We start from the raw sequence: 19,051 nt of genomic DNA on the forward strand, positions 1-19,051 counted from the left end.
CAGTGCTGATGTGTGCAAGGAGTGCCCTGCCATGCAGGGGTGTCCCCCGTGTAGGGGAGCCCCATGCACAAAGAGTGTGCCCCATAAGGAGAGCCACCCAGCATGAAAGAAAGTGCAGCCTGCCCAAGAATGGTGCTGCACACACGGAGAGCTAACACAACAAGATGACACAACAAAAAGAGACACAGATTCCCATGCCACTGACAACAACAGAAGCAGACAAAGAAAGAAGATGCAGCAAATAGACACAGAGAACAGACAACCGGGGTGGGGTGGGGAGAAGGGGAGAGAAATAAATAAATAAATAATAAAATAATAAAAAATAAAAGTAAATTGAATGTTATTATATTTACTATTTAGTGGTTAGTACACTTTAAAAAGAGATTAATGGATAAACAAAATGTGGAACAAGCATACAATAGAATATCACTCATTTGTAAGAAGGGATACAGTACTAATACATGGGATAACATGGATGAATCTTCAGGACCTTATATTTAGTTCTTAATAGTACAGTGATACACTCTTTGTCCTTTTGTGTCACTCAAAATAATGTCTTATAGATTCATCCATATTGTCATATGCTTCATGACCTCATTTTTTCTTATTGCTGCATAGCATTCCATCGTGTACATACACCACAGTTTGTTTATCTACTCATCAGTTGATTGACACCTAGATTGTTGCCAACTTTTGGCAATCATGAATAAAGCCACTATGAACATCAGCAGGTAGATGTCTCTTTGTGTCACTGCTCTCAGCCTTCTGGGTATGTAGCTAGTAATGGTATTGCCAGCTCACAAGGCAAGTCTATGTTCAACTTCCTTAGGAACTGACAGGCAGTCCCCCACAGTTGTAGTACCATTCTACATTCCACCAACAGTGAATAAGGTTCCTGTCTCTCCACATCCTCTCCAACACAGAGATTTCTAACTTTTCAATAGTATCCATTCTAATAGGTGTGAAATGATACCTCATTGTAGTTTTTTTTAACAAATCTATTTTATTGATACATATTACTAAAGCATACATCAATCCAAAATATTCAATCAGTGGTACTTGGTAGAAACACATAGTTGTGCATTCATCACTTCAGTCATTTTTAGAGCAATTTCATTATTCCAATAATAATAGTAATAATAATAATAAAGCAATTTCAGCACCTCCCAATCTCTCTATGCTTCCCCTGCCATACACAGCTGCTATTCTTTTTCATTTTTCCTAGGTTATTTTTATTTATATTTTGTAAAAACAGTTTTATGTATGCAATATCACCCATATTCATGTTTTATGTGAGGTTTTACTATGTTACAGTCCCATGGTAGTTTTTAGCTTTCTTTCTAGTAATGTACATGACCTCAGACCTTCAACCACTGTCAAACCCATGTAATAGCTCTGCTAGTTACAAACACTATGATGTGCTCTCACCATTTTTATTAATTTTCTAAGATTTATAAACAACCTTTTTACCAGTTCTGTGCAGATTAACCTTCAGCTTTCCATTCTCTGTCTTCATTCTATTTTCTGGTGGCCTGTATTCTAATTAACTCCTTAAGTTTACACAATATATTTAGTTCATAATAGCATAATCATACATTATTTGTCCTTTTATGTCTGACATGTTTGCTCAAAATAATATCCTCCACGTTCATCCATGTTGTCATATGCATCATGACTTCATATCTTGTTATAGCTGCATAACATTCCATCATGTACACATACTACAAATGTTAATCCATTCTTCAACTGATGGACACATGGGTTGTTTCCAGGCTCTGGCAATCATGAATAATCCTAATGTGAACATTGGTATGCAGATGTCTGTGTCTCTGCTCTCAGTCCTACTGGATTTATAGCTAGTAATGATGTTGTCAGGTTACATGGCAAGTCTATATACAACCTCCTTAGAAACTGCCAAACAGTCCTCCACAGTAGCTGTACCATTCTACATTCCCACCAACAGTAAATAAGCATCACTGTCTCTCACATCCTCTCCAACATTTACAACTATTACATCTAATAGTTTTGAAATAATATCTCATTGTGGTTTTAATTTGCATTTCCCTAATTGCTAGTGATGTTGAACATTTATTTATGTGTTTCTTTGCCATTTGTATTTCTTCTTCAGACAGTTATCTTGTCAAGTCACTTGCCCATTTTTAATTGTTTAGTCTTTTTATAGCACATATTGAGTAACAGTGGTAACAGTAGGTCTACAATCTTGTTCTAGATCTCAGTGGGAAAGCTTTGTCCTTCCCATCAAGTACAAGAGTAGCTGTAGGTTTTTCATATCTATAGTTTACCATATTGAGAAAGCTTCCTTCTATTCCTATCTTTTGAGAGTTTTTAACAAGAAAGGGTGTTGTATTTTGTGAAATATCATTTCTGCATCAATGAATAGGATCATGTGATTATTCTTCAACTTATCAATATGGCTTATTACACCAATTGATGTTATTCTATTGAACCACCCTTCCATACCTGGGATAAAACCCACTTGCACCCATATAAAACTCTTTGAATATGCTTTTGGAATCTGTTTGCAAGTATATTGTTGAGGATATTTGCATTTCTATTCATTAGAGATATTGGTCTGGAATTTTAAAACTTTTTAAATATCTTTATCTAGGTTTGATATTAGGGTGATGTTGGTTTCATGGAATGAGTCTGGTAGTATTCTTTCCTTCTGAAGTGTTTTGGAAGAACTTGAGCAAGACTGGTATTAGATCGTCTTTGAATGGTTGGTAATTTCACCTGTTAAGGCATCTGGTCCTGGGCTTTTCATCCTTTGGAGGTTTTTGATGACTGTTTCAATCTCTTACAATATGTTGTGCTCTTCCAGTTCTTCCAGGGTCAGTGTAGGTGGTTCATGTGTTTCTAGGAAATCATCCATCTCAACATTGTCTGTTTTTTTCATATAAAGTTGTTCATAGTATCCTCTTATGATCTCTCTTATTTCTGCAGGATCATTAGTAATGTCCCCTCTCTCATTTCTGATTATATTTATTTGTGTCTTCTCTCTTATTTCTTTGTCAGTGTAGGTAAGGGTTTGTCAATTTTGTTGATCTCAAAAAACCAACTTTTGGTTTTCTTATTTTTCTGTATTGTTTCTTTTTTTTTTTTAAAGATTTATTTACTTCTTTATTTCTCTCACCTTCCCCACCCCCCCCCCAAACCCTGGTTATCTGTTCTCTGTGTCTATTTGCTGCATCTTCTTCTTTGTCTGCTTCTGTTGTTGTCAGTAGCACGGGAATCTGTGTTAGAGAATCTGTGTTTCTTTTTGTTTCTTTCCTTCAGCTTGGTTTGGCATTAATTTGTTGCTTTTTTTCTAGTTCCTCCAAGTGTGCAGTTACATCTTCAATTTTAGGTCTTTCCTCTTTTTTAATCCAGCACTGCCTTTGCAGTCCCATAAATTTTGACATACTGTATTCTCATTATATTCATCTCAAGATATTTGCTGAATTCTCTTAATTTCTTCTTTAACCCACTGATTATTTAAGAGTGTGTTGTTTAATCTCCATATGTTTAAAAATTTCCCTTTTTCCATCCATTACTGATTTCCAGCTTCATTCCATTATTATCAGATAAAGTGTTTTGTATAGTTTCAATCTTTATAAATTTATTGAGACTTGTCTTGTGACCCTACAAATGGTCTCTCTTGGAGTACAATTGATGAGCACTTGAAAAGTAAAGTGCACTCTGCTGTTTAGGGATGCAGTGCTTCATAGATGTTTGTTAGGTCTAGTTAATTTATCATATTATTCACACTCTCTTTCTTTATTTATCCTCTGTCCTAATTTTCTATCCAATACTGAGAGAGGTGTATTGAAGTTGAAGTCTCCAACTATTACTATAGAGGCATCTATTTCTCCCTTCAGTTTTACCAGTGTGTTCCTCATGTATCTTTGGTCACTCAGGTTAGGTGTATAAATATTTAATACAGCTATTTCTTCTTGGTGAATGGCCTTTTTTAAAATATATAATGACCTTCTTCATCCTTTATAACAGCTCTTTTCTTGAAGTCTATTTGTCCAATACTAATATCATTACTCCAGTTTCTTTTGTTTACTATTTGCATGAAATATATTTTTCCAACATTTTACATTTAACCCAGTTGTGACCTTATATCTGAAGTGGGTCTTTTGTAGAAAACATATAGATGGCTCATATTTTTTAATTCATTCTATCAGTCTACGTCTTTGGATTGGGGAGTTTAAGCCATTAGCATTTAATGTTATTATTATGAAGGCATTACTTACATCATCCATTTTGTCCTTTGTTTCCCTCAGAATATCATTCTATTGTCTGCCTTTTTACACTTTAATTTTTACCCTTCCTAATATCTTCCTTTCTATACTCTTCTGGAAATCTCACCGTTGCTTTTTCCTTGGAAGCTGCAGCAGTCCCTTCAGTATCTCTTGTAATTCTGGTCTTTCAGTAATATATTTCATCAATTTTTATTTGTCTGTGAAAACATTGAAATCACCCTCATTTTTGAAGTATAGTTTTGCCAGATAGAGAATTCTTCTCTCCTCCATGGTTTCTGATGAGTGTTCTGCACTTAATCTTTTTAAGTATTTTTTGTTTGTGTTGCTTTCATTTTCTCTCAATGCATTCAGAATCCTCTATCTCTGATATTTGTCATTCTGAATAGTAGGTGTCTCAGGGTAGATCTATTTGGATTTATTCTTTCTGGGGTGCATTGTCCTTCTTGGATATTGATATTTATGTCTTTCAGAAGGGTTGGGAAATTTTCAATCATTATTTCCACAAATATTCTTTACCCCCCATTTCCAATCTCTTCTCCTTCTGGAGCACTGACAATGTATATAAACATTTCTCATTTCCATTCAATTTTCTGAGACTCGATTTCATTTTTCTCATTCTCTTCTCTTTCTGTTCTCCTGGCCTTTCAATTCAGATATTGTGTCTTTGAAATCACTAATTCTGTCCTAGAGCAATTAAAATCTGCTCATATATGTCAATATCTTTTTATTCTCATCCATCATGTCTTTCATTCCCATAAGGTATGTTACTTTTCTTTGCAGGCTTTCAAATTGTTCTTTATACTCACTCAGTATCTTCTTAATATCCTTTATTTCTTTAGTCATATTTTCTTTAAATTCTGTGAATTGATTTAGGAGAGTTGTGTGATTATCACTTATGAATTATCTTAAATCCTGTATCTCTTCAGGTCATTTGATTTCTTTGGCTGGACCATCTCCTCCTCTTTCCTAGTATGGCTTGTGATTATTTGCTGATGTCTAGCTATCTGAATATGTTGGTGAATTTACTCTGATGGCCAAATTCTCTCTTCCATATTTTTTTTCACATCTCTTTGTTATTTGTTTCAACTTATTCTATGTTCTTCAAATTACCCCATACTTACCTAGAAGGAGAGATACAAAGATCATGAAGGTGGTTTTTCCCAGGGTGAGGTCTACCCATTGTACTCTGGATGTGCGATTTCTCTGAGTATGGGAAAATCTCCTGCCTAATTTGTGGTAGTGGGTGACTGCATTTGTGCTCTCCCATTTTTAAAAAATCACCCAGCTTAGGTTATCAAAATCAGACCAAGGGTTCACCAATGGGGTGCAGATTTTCTCCCAGTGGTTAGGATACATAGGATACAGAGAGAAGTAGAAACTTTTTTCCCATCCAATTTTCAGACATGTTGGCAGATGCCAATCAACACCACATATTTTCATGGAAGTGTTTCAGTCTTGGCTTTCCTGTGTCTTGGTCTATCTAGAGCTGAGATTCTTATGGGGCTTTGCTGGCCAAATTCACAAGAAACCTCCCACCTCCCTGTCCATTTTGCCTTGAATGAGCTGAAAGGGAGGAAGAAATCTGTTCCCATCTCAGTCAACTGCAGTGAACCAGGGGTTTTACCCTAGCTTAATATCTTTGGGGTGGGGAGGGGAGCCAGCCCAAACACTGCAGGCATTTGGTAACTGGCATTTGTTGTTTTGGGTTCTTCCTCTCTCTGTCCCTTACCCTCCTGGCACTTGTGAAGCACTGTACTGTTCTGCTGACCCCCATAGCAGTTCCCTCAGATAGCTTTTGACACTTTCTCCATTGTTTTTGTGGAGAGAATTGAGTCTTGCCTGCCTAATCTAATACCATCTTTTCACAATTCTCTCTCAGTGTAGTTTTGACTTCAATTTCCCTATTGCTACTGATGTTGAGCAATATTTCATGTGGTTTTTTTCTTCATTTTTATTTCCTCTTTGGACAATTGTCTTTTCAAATCTTTTGCCCATTTTTTAAATCCAGTAGTTTGTCTTTTTATTGTTGAGCTATATGATCTCTCTATATAATAGATATTATATCCTTATTTGATATGTGATTGCCAAATATTTTCTCCCATATACTTACCTGCCTTTTCACCCTTTCGACAAAGTCCTTTGAGGTACAAAAGTGTTTAATTTTGAGAGGTCCCATTTATCTATATTTTCCTTTTTTGCTTGTGCTTTGCATGTAAGGTTTAAGAAGCCACCACCCACCACAAGATCTTGAAGCTCTTTCTCTATAACATCTTCTAGTATTTTTTATGGTTGTTGGTTTTATATTTAGGCCCTTGATACATTTTGAGTTAATTTTTGTATAAGGTGTGAGAGATGGGTCACATTTCTTTCTTTTGGATATGGCTATTAGTTTCCCAGCACCATTTATTGAATAGACTCTTCCAGTCCAGCTGGGGTGACTTGATAACCTCATAAAAAATCCCTTGACTATAGCTGTGAGGGTCTATTTCTGAGGTCTTTATTCAGTTCCATTGGTCAATCTGCCTGTATTTATGCTGACACAGACTTCTTTATATCTCTTGAAGTACTACCTTGTGGATGTTTTCTTTCTTAAACGTCACAAAATGCCTGAAAATAAAATCTGTAATTCAGCCAATAAAATTCTTGAGCTGCTCTTTTTGCCAATATTTGGTATAAAAGATGATATTGACATACATGATTTCTACTCCACATGAGTCAATGACTGGGAGAGTAGATGCCACTAATAATATGGTATAATGAATGAGTATACCGTATTTTGATGTTAGAAAAGTAAATTTTTGTGAGCGCGATGTAGGCACCAGTGTTGGATTTGAATAACCAAGAAAATCTTCCAAATTATTAACATCTAAGCCAGGAATTGAATGACATTATTCCTAGATTTTTTTCTTTTTAAAAGTTTTAATTATTTGTGCTCCATAAACTCCATTCATAACATACAATCCATGGCTCTCAGCATAATCACATAACTTTGCATTCATCAACACAATGAATTTAGAACATTTTCATTACTTCAAAAAGAAGGCTACCATACTCTTTATTTCTTCTATTAATGCTCTTTAGCATTGTTAAGGTGCATTTGTTACAGTTGATGAAAATATTACAAAGATGGTGGTTGAGCGAGTGCACCTGATAGTCTCTCCTGCAAAGAAGCGGCTGGGTAGTGTTAGAAATTCTTCAGGACCAGGCTGTTTTGGGATTTTGCAGGGCAGGAGGTGTCTGGGCATCGATTTCATGGGAAGGTAACAGAGAAAATTCGTGTTAAAGATAAAATTGAGGCTCTCTTACACGGAGGTGGGGGCTGCGTGCCGGATGCTCCCTCCTGGGGTGGGCAGAGCTGCAGCACTGGAGCCACAGTGGTGATTCCTGGAGGCTCTGTGGTACTGGGGAATTCATAAGCCCCGAGCAGGCTATTAAGGGGCTAACAGGGCAGGAGGCCTTCATAAACCGATTTGGTGAGACAGATGGGAGTTATTTGCAAGGTGGGGAAATTTTGATTTCTGACACGAATAATAGTGCTTCTGGCTAAAGCCCCACCCCCAAGGCCAGCTGCTGATCTGCAGTGGCCTTAAATCGCTCCCAGCAAAGAGACATCACCAGGAGGCTATTTCGGGGGATGGCAGGGTGGGAGGCGGCTGGAAGCTGATTAGGGGAATCTTTTGCAAGGCGTGGGATTTTTGGTTTTGGACACTGATACAGCGCTTCCAGCTAGAGCCCCACCCCCTAAGCCTGGCTGCGGATCTGCAGAGTCCTTAAATTGGCTGCAATATAGAGGCACCCCCAACTGGCTGTTTTGGGGGCCTGCAGGGCGGGAGGTGTCCTGAAGTCGAATTGGTGATACAGCCACAGAAGAGACCCTAGTGAAAGGGGGAATTGTGGGTTTCGGACACATAGGTCAGAGTTTGTGGATGTGACCTCTCCCATAGGGCTGGCACCCAGCTGTGGGGATCCCTGAAGGCTGTGTTGTACTGTGGTGCTCCCAGGCTCCCTGTTAACCGGATTTGAGGTTGCCAGGTCTCTGTCCCTTAAACCCTGGTGGCCCACACCCCAGAGACTCACACCTCTTGAGTCTGCAATATCACAGAATTTCCATCCCTGAATCCACCACGCCCTGAGGCCCATCTGAGGTCCTTGATTCTCCTAGCCCTCAACGTTTGTGGGTTTTTTTAATTTTAATTTTAATTTTGTATTTTTTATTTTTCATTGTCCTGGTTGTTAATATTGCATTATTTCCTAGTCTTTTTTCCCATTGTATCCCCCAAGGTCTTTTTTTTTTTTCATTTATTTAGGGGTTTTTTGTTGTTGCTGTTGTTGGTATTCTATATCTTCTTTTCTTTTCCTTACTTGTTCCTCTCCCTTTTCTTTACCCACCCGCCTTTTTCTTTCTTTCTTTCTTCTCTCTTTTCTCTTGTCCCTCATTTTCTTCTTATTTTGTTTTATCTTAATTATACAATAGGTGCTGTGGGGAACACCTCACATTTGCTGGGTTACCTCATCCTCCATTGCCTCATTTCTTTGTGAATTGATTTTGGCTACCTACACTATTCCCTTTCCCCCACATATTGATATCCTCCATCATCTACTGTCTCTCCTATATTCTGCCTCCCTTTCTTTGATCCCCAAATCGTCTAACTCTTAATTTCTAATACCTTTGTTTTGTTTTCTATCTTTTATCCACTTTTGAAATGATTGCCTTTCTTTTCTCTTTCTCTCTCATGAAAACACTAGCTTATTAATTCATACCATATTCCTCCCATATTCAGTTAACTACCTCATTATAGGTACTCTACTTACTGCTATAACTCTACACAACTTACATGAATCTAATATCCATTCTCCCAGATCTCATATTGTTGCTCTGTTAACATTTATTACCAATACTACTTTACACATTTTCCTTTCTTACACAATTGCCTTTCCCTGGCCCTAATACTTTCCTTCAAAGTGAACTCAGCCCGCAATAAGAAATTAGAATAAGAAGAACAAAGTGATAAAGAGAAGATATAACACTTACACAAAAACAACAGCTAATTAATGCCCAAGACTAAACAAAGAAGCTAAGGAACTGATTAAACCCATCAAGATAAAATGATGAGCAGACAGCAACAAAAATCTACAAACAAAACCAATAATCAGGAAAACATGGCTGAATCCAATGAACAAACTAAAAATCAGGAAGGGGAGCAGAACTTCACACAAGTAATTAAAGATCTCAGGACATATATCACAGACAAATTTAATGAAGTAAAGGAAGAGGTTAACAATATGAAGACAACATTGGAGGGGAAATTGCAGACATACACAAAAAGATAACAGATATAATGGGAATGAACACCACAATTCAAGAAATAAAAAACACACTCACAGCAAATAGCAGCAGATTAGAAGAGGCAGAGCAGAGAATTAGTGATGTGGAAGACAGTACATCAGAAATCGAACAGATAGTAGAATTCATCAATAAAAAGATAGAAAAAATCCAGCTAGGACTTAGGGACATGAATGACAATGCAAAATGCACAAACATACATATTATAGGCATCCCAGAAGGAGAAGAGAAGAGAAAGGGATCAGAAGGAGTGTTGCAGGAAATAATGGCTGAAAAATTCCCAAATCTACTGAAAGAGACAGATGTACATATCCAAGAAGCACAGTGCACCCCTATCATCATAAACCCCAACAGGCCCACCCAAAGACATGTACTTGTCAAATTACCCAATGCTCAAGACAAAGAGAAAATTCTAAAAGCAGCAAGAGAAAAGAAAACCATCGCATACAAGGGAGACTCCATAAGATTAAGTGCTGATTTCTCATCTGCAACCTGGAGGCAAGAAGGCAGTGGTATGATATAGTCAAGGTACTAAAAGAAAAAAATTCCAACCAAGAATACTCTATCTGGCTAAAGTAGCATTCAAAAATGAGGGAGAATTCAAAATATTCACAGATAAACAGAAATTGAAGAGTATGCCAATGAGAAACCTCCCCTTCAAGAAATTCTAAAGGGAGTTCTGCAGGAAGAAAGGAAAAACAGGACAGGCAGAGTTGGAGGAGAGTGTAAGAGCAACAAAAAAGACAAAAAGAGAAGGAAAAAAACAGACAAACAGAAGTCCAATCAAAATATGGCTAACATAAATAATTCCTTGAAAATAATAACACTGAATGTCAACAGATTAAACTCACCTATCAAAAGATTCAGACTGGGACATTGCATAAGGAAATATGACCCATCTATATGCTGTCTACAAGAGACACATCTTAGACCCAGAGATTCATGGAGGTTGAAAGTGAATGGTTGGAAAGCAATCTTACAAGCAAACGATAACCAAAAAAAGGCAGGATTAGCTATATTAATATCAGACAAAATAGACTTTAAATGCAAAGCAAATGTGAGAGACAAAGAAGGATACTACATTTTAGTGAAAGGGACAATCTGTCAAGAAGATCGAACAATCATAAATATTTATGCTCCTAATAAGGGCGCTTCTAAATACATGAGGCAAATGCTGGAAAAAATAAGTGAAAGAATAGATGCATCTACAATTATAGTGGGGGATTTTAATACACCACTATCAACTCTGGACAGAACATCTCAAAAGAGAATCACTAAAGAAACAAAGTATTTGAACAGTATATTAGAGGAGCTGGATCTAATAGACATATACAGATCATTACACCCAAACACAGCAGGATATACATTTTTCTCAAGCACACATGGATCATTCTCCAAGGTAGACCATATGCTAGGCCACAAAGAAAGGCTTAATGAATTCAGAAAGATCAAAATCATACAAAACAATATCTCTGACCACAGTGTAGTGAAGCTGGAAATCTGCAAGGGCCAGAGGCCCAGATTTCACACCAAGATATGGAAATTAAACAGCACACTCTTAGAAAAACAGTGGGTCAAAGAGGAAATCTCAAAAGAAATCAATGGCTACCTTGAAACAAATGATAATGATAACACAACATACCAAAATTTATGGGATGCAGCAAAAGCAGTACTGAGAGGGAAATTTATAGCCATAAATTCATACATCAAAAAAGAAGAAAGAGCAAAAATTGAAGAACTAACTGCACATTTGGAGGAATTAGAAAAAACAAACAAACAAAGTAATCCCACAGGAAGAAGAAGGAAGGAAATAAAGATAAGAGCAGAACTAAATGAAATATAAAATAAGAAAGCACTTGAAAAGATAAACAAGACCAAGAGCTGGTTTTTTCAGAAGATCAATAAAATTGACAAACCTTTAGCGAGACTAACAAAGAAAAAAAGAGAGAAGATGCAAATACACAAAATAAGAAATGAGAAAGGAGATATCACCACTGACCCCACAGAAATAAGACTATCAAAAGAGGATACTCTGAAAAACTATATTCCAACAAAAATGACAATTCAGAGGAAATGGACAAATTCCTAGAAACACATAAACAGCCAATATTGACGAAAGAAGAAATTGAAGATCTCAACAAACCAATCACAAGTAAAGAGATAGAATCCATCATTAAAAACCTCCCAACTAAGAAGAGCCCAGGGCCAGACGGTTTCACAGGTGAATTCTACAAAACCTTCTGGGAAGAACTAACACCAATCCTGCTGAAACTCTTCCAAAAAATCAAAACAGAAGGAACATTGCCTAACTCCTTCTATGATGCCAACATTACCCTACTACCAAAGCCAAACAAGGACACCACAAGAAAGGAAAATTACAGACCAATTTCTCTAATGAACCTAGATGCAAAAATACTTAACAAAATACTTGCTAATTGTATTCAACAACACATTAAATGAATTATTCACCGCGACCAAGTGGGATTCATTCCAGGTATGCAATGATGGTTCAAAATAAGAAAATGAATCAATGTAATACACCATTTAAACAGATTGAGGGGAAAAAATCACATGATTATATCTGTAGATGCAGAAAAAGCATTTGACAGAATACAGCACCCTTCTTGATAAAAACACTCCAAAAGATCAGAATATAAGGAAATTTTTTGAACATGATAAAGAGTATATATGAAAAACCCACAGTCAACCTTGTTTCCAATGGAGAAATCCTAAAATCCTTCCCCCTAAAGTCAGGAACAAGACAAGGATGCCCAATGTCTCCCCTTCTATTTAACATTGTCTTAGAAGTACTTGCTCGAGCACTAAGGCAAAGAACCAGATATAAAAGGCATTCAGATTGGAAAGGAAAAAGTCAAAATTTCATTATTTGCAGATGACATGATCCTATACATAGAAAACCCTGAGAGGTCTACAACAAAGCTTCTAGAACTCAAAAATGAGTTTAGTAAATTCACAGGTTATAAGATCAATGTGCAAAATCAGTAGCATTTCTGTACACCAATAATGAGCAAGACCAGGAGGAAATCAAGAAACAAATACCATTCACAATAGTAAATTAAAAAATCAAATACTTAGGAATAAATTTAACTAAATATGTAAAAAAAGTATACACTGAGAACTATACAAGTCTGTTCAAGGAAATCTAAGAAGACCTAAATAAATGGAAGAAAATTCCCTGTTCATGGATAGGAAGACTAAATATTATTAAGATGTCTGTCCTACCAAAACTGATCTGCACTTTCAATGCAATCCCAATAAAAATCAACACAGCCTTCTTTAAGGAACTAGAAAAACTAACTATGAAATTTATTTGGAAAGGAAAGAGGCCCCGAATAGCCAAAGACTTATTGAAAAAGAAAAACGAAATTGGAGGAATCACACTACCTGTTTTCAAAACATACTACAAAGCTACAGTAGTGAAAACAGCATGGCATTGGCATAAGGAGAGACACACAGACCTATGGAATTGAATTGAAAGTTTTGATATAGAACTTCATATATATAGCCATATAATATTCGATATAGCCACCAAACCCTCACAACTGGGAGAGAATGGCCTATTCAAGAAATGGTGCCTGGAGAACTGGATATCCATATGTAGAAGAATGAAAGAGGATTATGATCTCACACCTTATACAAAGATCAACTCAAGACGGATCAAAGACCTAAATATAAGAGCCAAGACCATGAAGACCTTGGAAAGCAGTGTAGGGAAACATCTACAAGACCTTGCAATAGGAAATGGCTTCATGAACTTCACACCAAAAGCACGAGCAGCAAAAGAACAAATAGATAAATGGGACTTCCTCAAAATTAAAGCCTTCTGCACCTCAAAGGAGTTTGTCAAGAAAGTAAAAAGGGAGCCTACACAATGGGAGAAAATATTTGGCAACCATAGATCCAATAAGAGACTTATAACTTGCATTTATAAAGAACTCCTATATCTTGAAAACAAAAAGATAAACAACCCATTTTAAAAATGGGAATAAGATTTAAACAGACACTTCTCCAAAGAAGAAACACAAATTGCTAAAAAGCACATGAAAAAGTTCTCCAAATCTTTAGCTATCAGGGAAATGCAAATCAAAACTACAATGAGATACCATCTGACTTCCATAAGATTGGCAGCTATGAAAAAAACAGAAGAATACAAATGCTAGAGTATGTGAAGAAATGGGAACACTCATCCACTGCTGGTGGGAATGCAGAAGGATCCAACCATTCTGGAGGACAGTTTGGTGGTTTCTCAAAAAACTAACCATAGATTTGCCATATGACCTAGCAATACCACTGCTGGGTATATACCCAGCAGAACTGAAGGCAGGGACACAAACTGATATATGCACACCAATGTTCATAGCAGCATTGTTCACTATCGCCAAAAGTTGGAATCAACCCAAATGCCCATCAACAGATGAGTGGATCAATAAAATGTGGTATATACATACAATGGAATACTACTCGGCTTTAAGAACAAATACACTACAAACACACGTGAAAACATGGATGAATCTTGAGAACTTTATGTTGAGTGAAGCAACCCAGGCATTGAAGGACAAATACTACATGACCTCAATGATATGAAATAAGCAAGCTGCCTCAGAGAGCTAGAGACTGGAAGATAGGCTTACAGGAAATTGGGGGTAGAGGAAGGATGTAAGCTGACATCTATATGGGGGAAATCTATGATAAGCTGGAAGTAAGTATGTGTACAAGGAAGGGATAAAATGGGGGTGTAAGGTTACCTTTGGGTGGGGCTTTGGGGTTTTGAGGGGGGCTAGGGATGGGCGGATGGGTAATATTTCCCAAGAAATTAGGGGGAGGGTGGGGCAACACATGAACATAGGAGATTGTCAGGTGTTGGTTGAGAGTATAATGCTGAGAAAACCTTTTCAAAATATAATTAGGAAAGTTACCTGTTTAAGATACTCAAAGGGGATAATCTGATGCAGGACAGACTCCTAGGGAATATGTGAATGCTCATTTTGCCAGAGTGGGTTATACCATTGGGTAGAGACCCATATAATGAGAGTGAAGGTAGACTCACATCCTGGGGAGGACTAATGTCATCAAATAGAGGGAACTGTATCTCTCAAGAGAAATGGTGACTCCCAGGGCATTAGGGCAGTTGAGCAAGTCAAGCCCTCAACACTGTTGCAAGTATCTCTGAACATGGCTCCTCAAGAAATGAAGATTGACTGTCACTGTGGGCCCCAAGGGGAGAGGGAAATAGATATTGAATAGATGAAACCAAAGTAAATGTGAAGGCAAAAGAAGTGTTTCACAAGAGTACACAAGGATGGATCTAAAACATGTAATATTACACCAAAAACATATAGGGGATGATGGAATAATAATGTAAACCATAATGTAAAACATAGGATAACTAAAAAATTTAGAAAACTGTATACCTTAAAGTATAAACCACAATGTAAACACAAATGTTACCTTGTTGAAAGCTATTGTCTCAATATTTGTACATCAGTTTCAGTAAATATGATATGAATAAGTTAAAAGATTATCGCTGTGGAAGGGAAAAAGTTTTATAATGGATATGTGGGAGTACTGTATATTGTACATATGAATTACTGTGATCTAGGGCTCTTGTGAAGAGAAGCTCAATAATTAGGGGGAAAAAAAGAAAAAGATAGGATGTAGAATTTTTCCAAATCAATATGTATTCTATATCTAACCTTTAAACTCATCGCTATATTCCATTTTACTAGTAAGGGAACCTGACATTATATTGGGCTTCACTTTTCAGGAAGTTTTGGATCACAGAGTGGTTCAACAATGGCAGTAGAGGAATACTGGTATGGGACGTTATTGACAGGGAACATATGGTTGACAGGGAGTTATATAGGGCATGTCTCCAGGGTGCATGGAAATGTTTGGATATACTCATAGTGAAAACAATTAAAAACAACAGCTGGGGGGGTACTGGGTTCCTTGCTGGGGGAGGGGCTCTGTCGTGGTCCCTAGGGGAGCAGCAGCAGTCCCCCAAGTGCAACAGCAAGGACCAGGAAGGAATGAGGGTCCAACAGTGACCCCCTGATCTAATGACTATGCTTGTGAGCCTATACACCTGAAATAAGAACAAGGCCTAGAGCAACACTGTGCCTAAGAGTTCCCTCCTGACAGCCTCCATGTTACTCAAATGTGGCCAGTCTCAAAGCCAAACCCAGCATGTAAATGCACTGCCTTCCCCCAGCGTGGGACATGACACCCGGGGATGAGCCTCCCTGTCACCAGGGGATCACTACCAAGTACCAGCTGATGACATAACTAGAAAATGACCTTGAATTAAAGGTTCAATGTGGAACAACAGAATATCCCTGTCTACATATAATAATAGTAGTTAAAAATGCTGTTTGACCTAAAGTAAGGGAAAAATGGAAAGGACAAATGAGTCTATATGGCTATGAGTCTCTAAAAAGAGTCTGGAGGTTGTCAGAAGGATTGCCCTTATGTACACCTGAGCAGAGTCTCAGAGACAGATAAAGTAGATACAACCCCAGGTATTGGTTCTTTTGAGGGCTAAAGAGACCCACAGGTTTTATGGTCATGGCAGATGGAGATCACTGCCATGTCGGTTGGCCCATCTTTGGAGCTGGTGTTTCTGCATGATGGAGCTGGACTCAGATGTGATCTCTTTTCACAAGCCTTTCATGATACTTTATTGGAATTGTAGTTGGTGCTGGGGTTTAAGATATATCTAGGGGATTTGAATCTCTGGACTGACAATATGATAGCCAGACCCTGAGCCTCAACAGACTTCAGCTCCTACACTCTGATTTATTGGACTTAACCCACTCAGCTAACATGGAGTTGAAGAATGTCAACCACTACACCATGGAGCCTAGAGTGCCTACAACTGAAAGCAGGAGAATTGCATTCAGTATCCATGTGGAATCTAAGCCCCCTCTTGCCACAGGTGTGGAATGGACACAGCCAAGCCAAGATCCACAGGAAGAAGGAATACAGTAAGGATTAGAGTGGATTTAATGATATTCTATTCATGAACTATTGTGGTTAATAATCGAGAAAATGTGGCATTGGTGTGGAAAAAGTGGCCATGGTGGCTGCTGGGGGCGGGGAATGGGAGGAAGAGATGAGATGTGGAGGCATTTTTGGGACTTGGAGTTGTCCTGGGTGGTGCTCCAGGGACAATTGCCAGGCATTGTATGTCCTCCCATGGCCCACTGGATGGAATGTGGGAGAGTGTCAGCTATGGTGTGGACCACAGGCTATGGGGTGCAGCGATGCCCAGAGATGTACTCATTTGCAATGGATGTGTCATGATGATGGGGGAGAGTGTTACTGTGGGGGGAATGGTGGGGAGGGGGCGGTGGGGGTGAATGGGGACCTCATATATATTTTTTTAATTATTTATTTATTTTTAAAAATTACATTAAAAAAATATGAGGTCACATTCAACCCCACCGCCCCCACCTCCCACTCCCCCCACAGCAACACTCTCTCCCATCATCATGACACATCCATTGCACCTGGTAAGTACATCTCTGAGCATCACTGTACCCCATAGTCAATGGTCCACATCATAGCCCACACTCTCCCACGTTCCATCCAGTGGGGACCTCATATTTTTTAATGTAATATTTTTAAAAAAATGAATAAATAAAATTTTTAAAAAACATTAAAAAAAAGAAAATATTACAATATTACTGTTAACTATAATCAGAATTTGCATTATTCATATTGCTCCCCTATAACACCCCATTATTAGCATCTTGTATGAGTGGCATACATTTATTATTGTTCATTAAAGAGCACTTATATTTGTATTATTGACTATATTCATCAACCACAACTGGATTCATTATGTTATAGTGCCAAGTTCATTGTCTGGTTTCCTTCTAATCACATAAACAACCATAAACTTCCCCTTTCAACCACAATCATGCCCATATAGGAATACTCACAATAATTTGCTACCATGATGTGTATCCATTTTAAAACCTTTACAGTCAACCTTATTAAAATGTCTGCACAGATTAAGTATCAGTTCCCCATTATCTATCCTCATTGTATCTCCTGGTAACTTATGCTATAGATCTTAGCTCCATGAGTTTACTGATTAGTTTGTATTACTGAGGCCATAAAAGACTTGTCTTTTTGCATGTGACTTATTTCATTCAACATGATGTCCTCAAGATTCACTCATGTTGCATACATCGGGACTTCATTGTTTCACCAGTGTCCCTCCCAGTCCTCTGGAACCACCCACTTCAATCCTTCCAGTTCCTGCCCTTTTATATACACTTTCCCTAAATCATTTTGGTTGTCCCACTTGGAATTTCAAGAATTATCACTCCCTCAAGCCTGACTTTTAGATATTTCTCCTGTACATTTGGATATCATTCATGCAAATTAAAATCTATTTCATGAAGGAGTTAATAAGTTAAAAATGTATTCATTTGGAGTGACCAATGTCACCCATCCTCCAAGTCCAGCTCTGAAAATACCATTTATTAGAAATTAGCAGAAATACATATATTATAATATTGTGCCTAGAGACACAATCCTTGTAGGACAAAGAGGCTCAGAAAATATAGGATGGACAGGTGTTTGCCCATCTGATCTTTTAAGAAAATGCTTCCTGAAATTCTGTCCTATATTTATCAATATTGCTGCAACATCATTCTATTTATATATAAATATACATAAGTGTAAAAGCATTAATCATTTATAAACTGTAAATTCTTCCCTTAAAACTTTGTTAACAATGAACTGCATTCAAAGGACAAAAATGTTAATGTGTCATAAATAAACACCCATTTTTACCTCAAGTATAGAAAAAGAAAAATATTTACATAGATTCCCTTAATTTATTGCCACAGTAATCCTGTTGATTGTTTTTCTTAAACAATTTAACAAAGGCTGTGATGAGAAATACACCAAACTTCAATAATATGATCAAATTACATGCCTAGAAGATTACACAGCTAGAATTTGAATGCTGCTCAGCCTGTGTGCCAAGCTTATATTCCTGGCATGTTATTCACCACACTTAGGCTTTACCTGGACTGTCCCATCTCACACCACTCATCAGAGGCCACACCCTGTGGTCATGATGACCTCCCTTTTGGCTTGTTCACAGGAATCTCCTCATGCCTTCATGCCTCTCACCAAACATCAGCCTCTGACCTAGCTCTCTCCTCATTTTCACTGCCTAGTTTAATCCAATTATACATTTCAACATTACTAGTCCAACATTTAATTTCTTATGTCCCTCATACTAACTGCTACCTCTAGTGATCAAGACCCAAATACCTACATTTTTGCATGATTGCCTCTGACACCTCATGAGATTAGGATATTTTTCCTGGTATAAACACAAACTCTTTACTCTAGTGACTATCAAATATATCTGGCAACTCTAATGTCTTGATAATTG

The 19,051-nt window shown here is 37.5% G+C and overlaps 1 long non-coding RNA gene and 1 pseudogene across 1 annotated transcript in view; both read left to right on the top strand.

Moving 5' to 3' along the window:
• Positions 1-19,051, top strand: part of LOC131277872 (uncharacterized) — a 75,428-nt gene that overhangs the window by 37,826 nt on the left and 18,551 nt on the right. The window lies entirely within an intron of this gene.
• On the top strand, positions 5,382-5,536 carry LOC111759189 (U1 spliceosomal RNA; annotated as a pseudogene).

Source organism: Dasypus novemcinctus, unplaced genomic scaffold, assembly GCF_030445035.2.
Source record: "Dasypus novemcinctus isolate mDasNov1 unplaced genomic scaffold, mDasNov1.1.hap2 scaffold_69, whole genome shotgun sequence".
NCBI lineage: Eukaryota > Metazoa > Chordata > Mammalia > Cingulata > Dasypodidae > Dasypus > Dasypus novemcinctus.